The sequence below is a fragment of the Perca flavescens genome, chromosome 3 (genome assembly GCF_004354835.1).
Source record: "Perca flavescens isolate YP-PL-M2 chromosome 3, PFLA_1.0, whole genome shotgun sequence".
Taxonomy (NCBI): Eukaryota; Metazoa; Chordata; class Actinopteri; order Perciformes; family Percidae; genus Perca; species Perca flavescens.
Genome location: NC_041333.1, coordinates 28,308,039 through 28,319,641, shown reverse-complemented (window position 1 = coordinate 28,319,641; position 11,603 = coordinate 28,308,039). Strand labels below are relative to the sequence as shown.

General features: G+C 39.6%; 1 protein-coding gene across 2 annotated transcripts in view; it reads left to right on the top strand.

Annotated features, from left to right (window-relative positions):
- The first annotated feature begins 4,258 nt into the window (after positions 1 to 4,258).
- pik3cb (phosphatidylinositol-4,5-bisphosphate 3-kinase, catalytic subunit beta) overlaps positions 4,259 to 11,603 on the top strand; it is a 60,815-nt gene continuing 53,470 nt past the window's right edge. For both annotated transcript variants that reach the window (XM_028573206.1, XM_028573204.1), the window contains exon 1: positions 4,259 to 4,473. The gene's annotated coding sequence lies outside the window, so the exon portion shown is untranslated. The remainder of the gene's footprint in view (positions 4,474 to 11,603) is intronic.

Below are 11,603 nucleotides of genomic sequence, written 5' to 3'. Positions count from 1 at the left end.
CTACTCAAACTAGAAAAATTCCATCGTTTTGAAATCATGACTATTGTGCTGGAGTTTATTCTAAATATTATTTCTAACAGAACCAAAAGAGTTGTGTATGACAAGATAACTGCCCCCAAAAATATGCCGATAGATACAGAGCCCTAACAATTAATGTCATTAATTTCTTTCGAATTAAGAGAAATCAGAACCCACATTGCATTTTATGTATGGGATAAGTTAGTGGAAACTGCATTTCCAACAACCATACAATCACAAGCTAGCTCATAACAATTCTTGTTTGTAATAATACCCACACAGTAATGCCCTAATCATGCCAAAATCCCAGTGGCTTACTTAACTATCTATCATATAATCTCTTCATAAGAGATAAACCTCTAATAATAAATCCCACTGTGTAAATATTTCCCATGTTGAAAGAAAATAGTTATGTATGTCACAGTAAAAAAACACAGGTGGACATAATAAAATGAATGACTGCTGAATTCCATTTAACTGATTGAGTTTCAGTGGCCGGGTTGGATTAGTGGGTAGAGCAGGCGCACATAAACATACAGGTTTATGCCTTGATGCAAAGGTCCAGGGTTTGAATCTGACCTGTGATGATTTCCTGCAGGTCTGCATGCATCCCCTCTCTCTCTCTCTCCTCTTTCTCACCTAGCTGTCTGATACATTAAAGGCAGAAAAGCCCAAAAAAATAATCATAAAAAAAAAAAACTGATTCAGTTTCAGGGTCCTGATATTGTGCACAGTGGTTCACCATCACACTGCCATGACTTACTGGGACATCATTATGTTAATAGTAACACCTGTGCTTTTCCTACCATGTCAAGTCAAAATGTGTGCTGTGAAAAAGGCCTGTTGTTGATATTTTGAGGGGGAAAATCGTTTTTGTGTGATATAATATTGTTTTTAAAAGCCTGGTCTTTTGCCCCATTAAGTCTGGACAGAGCAATGGTTCAGAGGTAAGTTGTTACAGAGGAAAGAGATTGTGCTGTTGAGGGGACCCCGAGCAAGACAGTGGCCAACTATGGTTGTTCTGGGCAACATAGCTGTGAATGTGTGGCGAGTGGGAGCTGTATCATGTAAGAAGCAGTTTGTGCCCAGCAATTTAGTGTCACAATTCACAAGAACAGGTACCCAAAAGCAGAGCCGGACGAGGTAAGTAGAATGAACAAGGTATTTGGATATTGAACGTGGAAACAGGCAAGTCCAGATGGGGGGGGGCAGTGGGTGTAAGGGAGCCAGCTGGAGGGTTAGCGAAGATCCAATAATGCTGGTGAAGCAGACAGCCAGGCGGAGATGTAGGGAATATTCCAGGTGACAAAACTGCAGACAGGAGGCAGATTAGCAACAGGCACAAAAGCATCTTCCAGAGCATGTGGGAGAGAGCAAAACACACAGATGGACACCAAAACAAAACACACCAAGCACACAGCAGGCACACAAAAAGGAGAAAAAGAACACAAAAACTACATTCACACACTACACTTATTACACTTTTATTTTGTCATTGCAACATCATAACAACGAAATATTGTTAGAGCAAAAACAGACAGGCATATCATTTTAAGCTGTTCACCCGTTTGCCTTATCTATATATGTCCCCATGAAAAGAATTTACCCATGACTTTGTACCTAATTTAATTTAACTCCCCATAAATACCCCTAGAATGACTTTGTACCTAAGTTAACTTCACATAAATCCCTCTAGAAAAAACGCATAAAGTGCTATGTCCATTAAAGTGCATGGTGCAATCGATAAATCGTTGTAGTATTTTTGCAGCAATGCAATGTCCAGGTCACAGGTATTGATGGTGTATGGGCAGAGACATTATGTCACAAAGGGATGTCCGATGGGGAATGGAGGGGGGTAGTATATCCATTAAGCAACCTGACTTCAAGGGGGTAAAGACTGTTGGCCAGCCTGCTGGTTTTGGCCCTGATGGACCTATATCTTATCCCCGAAGGCAGCAGTTGAAAGAGGTGATGGGCTGGATGTAAATGGTCCTGGAGGATGTTCTTCACTCGTTTCACACAGCGCGAGGTGTACACAGTTGGAATGTCTGGGAGGACGACCCCAATGATCTTTCCTGCAGCTCTCACCACTCTCCATGAGTTGACCATGAGTCTCTGGGGCAGTTTTAGTAAGACACTGGACCTTAAAGTGCTCATATTATGCTTTTTGGCTTTTCCCCCTTTCCTATTATTGTGTCATATGTTTTTTGTGCATGTTATAGGTTTACAAAGTGAAAAAGCCCAAAGGGAGTTACTATCTCCAACAGAAAACACTGTTCACAAACTGCTCCAAACAGCTCTGTTGTAGTCCAGCCTTTACTTCAGAGACAAACGTTATAATGCTCGCCTAGCTGCTAGCGTGGCACGCCCTCTGACTGGCTGGTAGTCCTTACCTAGCTACTGTATGTGCTACTGCCAATAAAGATGGAACAGAAGTGAGATGTCTCACTGTGTAGCTAAAACAGAGAGCTCAACACACAGGGTGAAAAGAGGAGCTGCAGCAATGTGCAGTACAACAAAAATATAGTGTTGTTTGGAAAATTAAACCATGTAGCCTACTGGTACAACCTCTAAATACAATTATGAACCTGAAAATGAGCATAATATGAGCACTTAGGTAAACCAGTGTGTATAAAAGGTTAATGAGCACTTGTCAAACCCACAACATTTTCCATGACAACCAAAACTAGAATCATGTCACATACACATCAGCCCTGTATAATAAAGTATGAGCGCATTACCTTTTGAGTTGCAACAACCCGTTTAGTCGCCAGAGGGCAGCACAGCTCATCCTTTCCTGACAAAACATTATGCTTTGTACAGGGTTGTACATATTTCATAAAGATACAAATGTATGTATCAAATCGGGGCATAACCTCATGATTATGTTTTGTGACTTAACTTAGGGTTAAATAAACGATTAATAACGGCGATTAATAAAGAGACGTAGCCTACATTTTCGGCTAGCCGACTGCCATTTGAAAGTTGTGTTCGCCTAATAATTCACTATTGTGTTTCCAGGTAAAATTAGGCTACTGCTGAGAAGTTTTGTGCGTTAATAGGTCTACGTCCATGGTTTTGTGTCGGTGGTAGCCTATGTGATTGTTGGAAGAAAGCCGGCTGCCCTCCATGCCTCAACCGGAGAACTACACAAATCAGCTTTAGACCAGACGGGTAGCCTAAACCAGAAGAAAGAAGATGTGGCCTTCAAAATAAAAGCCTCATAAGGTCACTTAAGGAACACCATTGTTTCAGTCAAGTCAAGTGTTTCCTATTTTTATAAAACAGAAATAAATGCAGACTGTGATATGTAATTGTGAATTACAACAAATTTGTACATCTATTTTATTTTGTTAAAGACTATTTAGGCTATTAATTAATTATTTATACAAGGAAAACACTAAGAATAAAGTAAAAACCCTGTAGGTATTTGCAATTGTTGTTTTTTCTTTAATAACCAGTTCTGTAAGATTATTGATTTGAACAAAATGAAAAGCATACTGACAGGCTCTACATGTAGTGATGATAATGTGGAAACAAATTCTGGAGCTCTTTAGTAAATAATAGCACCCTCTCAAACCCCTTGTGAGTTTACTGGCATACTTTCTCATCCCATCTTTAAGTGATGCCTGTTGAAACCAAGTTACACATGGTCCCAAGGATAATTATTGTTAGCCACCCCTCTTGCAGACAGTATATTTTTTCTAATATAGAAGATGTTCCTGCATAAGAGTCAGCAAAACAAATCTGTTTATGGAAAGATGTTGGGAATGTACGCTGGGCTAGGCATTGTCTACTAGAGATAGGCTACAGTCAGGCAAAATAAGATAAGAACTAATACTGTGTTATATCGTGTTGATTTGTAGAATGTTTCAGTAGCTCTGGCTGACTATTAAGTGTTCTGCAGAGTGGGGTGCATTTGTATGTGTAGGTTGTATTTGTAGCTATAATACTGTAACCACTATCATTTTCTTGTGTTAACTTTTCTTGTCATTAATGCATTTTAAATTAAATTAAACTAAACTACACTAAGCCCCCAATCCATACACAGAGTCAGGGTGGAAATCAGAGCGTTGCAGATTGAGTCTCACTTAGCATAAACTCTGTCGTCAGTAAGGGCTTTTATTTTGAATTAATTGAGCGGAGGTCCTGTTTTTCTGTTACTCTCTCAGACTTGACAGTGGTAGGCTATTGGCGGAGGAAAAAGCAGAGGGGGTGGTTCACCTTACGAAACAAACAGGAAGCAAGCGCCTCCGCTCCGCTCCCGCCCCGCGTCCACCTGCGACATCTGAGAGTCCTGCGTAGTGAGACAGACGGGGCTGTGGGTCGTATGTTACCCAGACTATTTGTGAACGTGAAACTACTCTGCCGTGAAGACATTAAGCAATATTAACTTCCAGCTGTTTGTTCGTCCGGTACATTCTTCAACGACCTCAAACCAGAGAGTGAGTAAAGGTAAGTCCCCACTTGTTCTTTTTGTTGGTCAGATGGTAGTCCCACTTTTCATTTGCCGAGTGAGGACGTCTCGCCAAACTCAGTTCATCAATCTGTCAATTGAATGTCGCATCTAGCTATGCTATCCATGAAAAAAACATTACTGTGCTTAGGAGAAGATAACTTAATAACTTCTGCGAATCTATTGGCTAACTAGTTTATCAGCCATTATTTAGAAAAAAATATATAATAATTAAAATAATCTGGTGGATTGCTTCCATCAGTTCTTGCCATAAAGCAACGTTCACTAAAATGAATTGTGATGGGCGGCGGCAATTAACCACCAAATTAGTTGCAATTTTATAAATATCAAGAGGTGTTAATTAATGGGTCAATGTCGAATATACCAAACCCTATGGATTTCTTAAGGATTCGAAAATTGTTTAAAAAGTTGTTAACTTCAGCTCTACCGAGACAACAACCAACTTTTTTTTATTTTTATTTGAACTGAGTAGACCGTAGACTGAGTTTGTTCAGTGTTCCGTATGAGTAGGCTACATAATGCAGCGTTCCGGTGGTTATACCTCAACCGAACTGCTTGTATTGTAACTGTGTTGCCTTTTTGGCTAGGGGAGTAGTGTTCAATGTTCCCATTTTCCCAGTGGCAGAAAGACTTTTAGCTATTTTAGTCCGCTTTGTCCATGGTTCCAGCCACTAAACTTGGACTTTGCTGTAGTTTTTTTTGCGGTTATTTAAACATTTTTCAGGACAGTATGAAATGACACGACCTTGATTGTCAAGGTCCTGAAAAATGTTTTCATGTGACAGACATCTACTACAGTTAGTAGATAGTATGCATTCTCTTTTTGCAATCATTTATTTTGAATTGTAGTGATATCAACCTTTTCAACTATTATTTTCATTAGTGAACCCTGGGCCCTGGTACCCATGTCAGAAAACACTCCTCTATAAAACCAAATGTAGTCTTAAGGGGTCATTGGGATGTCTAAGCTATGTCAATGATGACTTCTGTCTTTTTTGTTATTTAGAAATAAAAAAGACAACTAGAGCCAAATAAAGAGGATATGAAACCAGTCTATGTATGAAACCTGAAACTTAGGAGAGGGATTCATTAGTCATCTTTTTTTTGCCATGCACGTATTAAGCTTTTGGTTTTATTTCATTCAGAAACAGAAGTCAACACATTAAATATCTTTGGTAGAGTTTAGCTACTACTAGGATATTGATCCGATGTAGCCTAGTGGACCAAGCTGATTGATAAAAACCTTCATGAATCAACAGTTAATCAACATTAATTTGACTTAGATTGGGCACACCCAATCAGTCATGAATGGCTGAAATGGGCAATAATACACCTGAAAATTGTAGTTGACTAATAATTGTGGTAATTTGGATTCAGGTTTTGGCATGTCTAGCATCTCAGCCACCACTTTCTCAGCAGACCTATTGGATTAATGCCAACTGTTTTGCAGGTTTAATACCTGTATGCATGGAAATTGTGACAGTGACTGATTTTGTGTGCGCTCGCTTGTTTGTGTTCAGCAAGCGGGGATCCTTACACATCCTCAGGTTGAGAGTTCCTAAATGGGCCCCTCTGCTCATGATAAGCCAACAGAAATGGATTTATGAATCAGAGTTTAGATTGAGCTCAATCTGTGTCAGTGGAGGCAGTCAGTAGGTGTGTGGTGATAATGTCTGGCAACATGAGGACAATGTAACAAATGCAGGTTTGCTGACAGGTGTGGGTATACATGGGTGCCCTCATGTGCACACACCTAGCCCGAGGGTTGAGTGTAATGGCGTTTTGTATGATATGAGAGATTTTTCAACCAGTGGATACTTTGCACCAATTTTCCAGAGGCTACTCTCCATTTGTATTCGGACATTGCAGTCAATGTTGCAGCCGCTGTGGTTTATGGCATTACTGAATTTATATTGCAATTATTTATATCCAAATTAACCAAAAACAGGCACTCTTTCTGGCTATTTTTTATTTACAATAATGATATATGGTATGTACAACTGTGTATGTGTATATGTGTGTATATGTGTGTGTATATGTGTGTGTATATGTGTGTGTATATATATATATATATATATATATATATATATATATCTATATCTATATCTATATCTCATGATATAAATCGTTCATTATTCAGTACAATGACATAGGATTTTTTCCATATGACCCACCCCTAACCTACCCTATGGTGTTTCAGGTGGCAATGGGGCAGCAATTGTGTCTGGCCGAGTATTTTATGTCATGTAAGACTCAATCTGACATTTCACTTTTGATTGTTCATAAACCTAAAACACAAACGCACGTAACCTTAAAGACGATTTTGACTGTTCAGTCTTAAAATCCAGACATATCATCTTTGTCACAGTGATGAAGGCATCTTGACAGCAGTTCACACACACACTTCCTCCTGTGCTGTTTTCCAGCACAGTTGATTGCTTAAACTTGGATGGATGCTTGCAGAGACAGAATCGTAGAGCAACACATCATGTTGCAAAAGGTGAGAAGAATTGCCGAAGAGAATTAGCCAATATTTGCCAGTAATTGTTGTATTGCCACAGCACTACCACTTTCCTAAATATTGGTTTAACCAGTTGATGTGTTTCAAATATGTTATTTTGATCAGGCAACGGTCCTGGCTGCCTTTTTTGTTGGGCGGGGTCAGCTGTCAGGCCCCCCTCTGAAGTAAAGTTGGAGAACACTGATAAGACTAACTGACGTCACTCAACGGACCTCAGCCAACAATGCAGCTATTTACTCCACGCCAGATTTAGTCCCAAAGCAGGCCTCTCTAGAGAAACTGGGTACAAATGAAAGCAGAATTCTAAATAAGTGTCCCACAAAAAAAAACCTTGTGCAACTGGTTGACGTCCATGTCCTGTATCATCAGCTTTACAAACTTGAACAGTACTGTAAAGTGAGGTCATTTTCGGTGGGAGGCTTCTGATTCATATTGTAGTTTAGGATTGAGCTACGTGAAGGATACAGGGTGTTCAGGGCTGAACAGAGAAAGGGAAAAGTGCCCTGTCTGCAACTGGAGAAAGGTATGTCTGTGGTCTCTGGGACCAACAGCGTGGTGGAATTATGCTTTGAGCAAGAAGGCCTGGGGCTAATACAGCCAGACGTCCTTTACATACAGCAGGGTGTTTGGTGTCAGTAATCGAAACAGTAATACATTATATTCGTGTAGCCTGTATCACTGTGCTCAGAAAGTCTCCCATTAAAGCACATCAAAACAGTATGGTGTAACGGCAATATTGCAGCATGGGAAAACTAATTGTACAAGTGCAGTCTGTAAGTATTTGGAGTGTCAATATATCCGAGAGATATTTTTCATAGTTTTGGCTCTACTCCCCCATGTTGGATTTCAAATAAAACAATGACCGTGAGGTGAGAATGCGGACTTTCAGCTTTAAGGGTGTTCACATCCACAGTGGGTGAACCTGCTGGGAAAGCTTTAAAACGGCACTTTAATGTGTTTGGATGTCATTGTTTCATTTCAAATCTAATGCTGGAGTAATACTTACAGAGTGCACTGTATATAAAACTGAAGATACTAAAATAATAATAGTAAGACTGAATGTTCAGGAGTTCAAGTACAGCATAAGCATTTTTTTTTTTTTTTTTTTTATAGACTTAAATTAGGCTAGTAGCAATGTGTTTGTGCACAGTGTCAGACAGGCTCTGTTTGTATTGAGTCAATAGTCCTTGACCAGCTGATCTTTGCCTGACAAGTATGCTCCCTACCTTTTGAGTTTCTCTCTCACTGATTGCCTGCTGTGTTAGAATACTGCTATAGCTGGAAACTCTGAAAGGCAGCATTATTGAAGTGTGTGTGTGTGTGTGTGTGTGTGTGTGTGTGTGTGTGTGTGGCAACTGTTGTCACTTACTATTTGTACTATCCCTATCATCCTATTTCTTTTTTTCCCCCTTTGTTCCTGTATTTCTCTTCTCCCCCCTCGCTCTCACACTCATTCACACTTCCTGCTGTTATACTTTTTAAAGTAATCACCCCTCATTACAGTGAAAGTCTTGCGTAATATCCTCTCAAAGAGCAGTATGAAAGAGAGACAGTTGATGTAGGTGTTTTTCATTTTTTTGTGTGTGTAAGCTGGCTTTCACAATTTGTCTGCTAGCTTGCTTGATAACAATTGTTTTTTTTTAGCCCTACAGTCTCATTTACTACCACTACTGGTCAAGGGAAGGGAACACTCAGTATATATTTAAACTAAGTGCAAACTTTGCCTCACTGCTTATATGCATAGAAATGGAAATTACTATAGCAAGAAATGTGGCTGACTGTGAGATTAGAGCTGCATGCTGGAATTCTTCACTTTGCTGCACAGCAGGCCAAGACCTGCCAAGGAATGCAGGGAAGACAGCAGGAGATAGATAGAGAGACATAATGAACAGAGAGAGAAATGCCAGTGAAGGTACAGTGAAATAAAAGACAGAGAGATGTCAAATGAGATGTTTGAAGTGATGTAAAGGCACTTACACTTTAACATAATAAACTAATGGCTCCCTTTTAATTCCTTCTCAGTAAGTAATTTGCACACAGAGAAGAAACTCAATCTATTTGACTATAAAAACAACTACGGTAAGTTGCTTCTCATGCAGATGTGATCAGAGACATATTTCAGCCACATTTATGTACTCTACAGCGAAAATGCCACCAACTAACTCAGGGCTGGACAGCATCCTTCCGGTCACCAACAGCAAGCTAATTGTGTTGTCGTTCAAGCAAACGTGCTCTTGCTTTCTGCTTACCAACTGTGAATAAAATTAGAAGAAAACAAGAGTCTCCAGTTACCAAATGGAAACAACATCTGAGCATCTTCAATCACTTATGCGTGCAGGAAGTGCAGACTCCTTCAACATGAGGGACACAGACTTGTATTGCTGTATGGTGTGTATGTGCGGTGCTGTTGTTGCATCTTTTGACTTAAAAATGTGCTGATGAAAAGCAATAAATTGGGCAGCTTTTCTGTCAGAAAATCAAACCCAAAAGACAAACTAGAAATAGGACTGTTGAGGAAACAAACTATGGTCTACTTTTTGTGTCGTCTTGCATTAAAAAGGTTGCTGTCCAGCTGTCCAACTCCCAGTTGTAGCCCATCATTTTCTCCAACTTGTCCATTCCTTTGACTTGGTGTATAGTTAAGAAAATGAGTAAGCCATTCTAGCAGTCAGATAATCAATGATGATGATAGTGAGATTATCGACGTTACAGATGATGAAAAATCTAGCAAGTGATACACAGTGCAATGTCCAGTTAAAACAACAGACACTCATCCAGGCAGGAGAAGAAACCTATCATTTCATCACATGTAGTTTATTATACATAAAGACAACCACTGACATCTACGTGCTATAGCTGGGATGCTGATTTATAATATTGATTTTGTCATATGAGACTACATATTGTCTGGGATTTTGGTCACGATAGTGACATATAGTTCTATTGTTTATACTATCCGCTTGGAGGACGCGGTCACAACAACTTTGCGGCGTGTGGACATCCGCACAGAGCCTACACAAGGACATTTACATCACGCGGACCCTTGGCTTAAGTCTGATTACATTTTATATAGAAGGAAAATGTTTAAATGTAATGATTTCGGTGTAATTCAGCTAAATCGTATGTAGACAAAATCTGAATGCGATACATCTTATAATGTCAGGTGCCCAAGCTCCCTGAATGAGCAAAGATTTGGGGTATAATAAGGGTATGAAGGTAGGCAACAGGATTTATAGACTGTCTATTACAACGTCTTATTGTCTTGGGCTGCAGTGATGTTTGATGTGTAATGCAAAGATGATTCACCTTTTTCTCCGAGAAATACATCAGCCTGGTTTGAGGTGAAACTTTTGTTGGAACTACAGTGGACACTAAATGCACACAAATCGGCAAAGGCCAACAGTGATATGCTATGTCTCTTAATGCAAAATAATAATTTGGAAATCATTTTGTAACCGGCGTAACCTACTTCAGGCACAACTAAAGTTTTGCTGTCTGATGCGCAGTGGATTTTCTTTAAGCCACTGCACCTTTTTTATTTAGACAGTATTTCTATTGCTGGTAGCAGGAGCTGTGACTTAATTACAAATGACAATTTAAACACACAACAGATGTTCCAAGAAATGTCTTTTAATTGTTTTTATACAGTTACTTAAGTATACATATTCAAATAAACACTGAAAATGTCTTATTCTTTATCTGAGCCACTATGGACTTTGAAAAGAAAGAGCATGATAAAAAGGAGAAGCTCTCTGGCTAATGAAAGAACCCTTTAAATAAGAGAAAAAAAAGTTTGTATTGATTCATTCATCATTTAGATTATCTTAACATTTCAAACAAAAACTATACCGTAAGAACCAGGCATCTGTGGTATGACACCTGTGGTTGCTGTGGTTGTTCGTCGTCTCCTCGCAGATACAGTAGCTTTACGCAGTAACCATGATGCATAGATAGTGTCGGGTTATGCCTCCACCCTAGGGGGCTCCAGCCTCCACTCTGTAACCTGAGAGGGCAAAACCTCAGCTTCACATCTCTATGGCAACGCTTTCTTACAGCGCAGGTCCCCGTCTGCAGCTGCTGATGACACACGCACTCTCTGTCCCACACACCTTCTGTTGAGAGCACGCATCATGCCTTGTGATATCTTAATATAAAGATGTGTTTACATGCTGCCAACTTACCAACATTCCGGCATCCACACATGACTGAAAACTGCTTACATTTGATGTGTCTGTTTAGAGACTGCACAAGATGACTGAGATGAGATACAGTATAGAGAGCATTTTGAATAATTGTAAATAATTATACTCTAACTACAGACAGAAGTAGTTGCGTCCTGCGATGATCATATCACTTTTGTAAATTGCAAAGGTGTGTCATCCAACTTAAGCTATGCTCATAATGTCATTGCGTCATTAAGTACACACGTCTTTTCACAAGTTTATCTCTCTCAACCTTTCTCTCGCGTCTGTTTCCCTTCCTCCTGCAATGACATATGACTGATATCAGCCAACTACATTATTGTGTGTGTCCGTGTGTGTGTCCGTGTGTGTGTCTGTGTCTTCTGAGTGAGCCTTCTGAGTGATC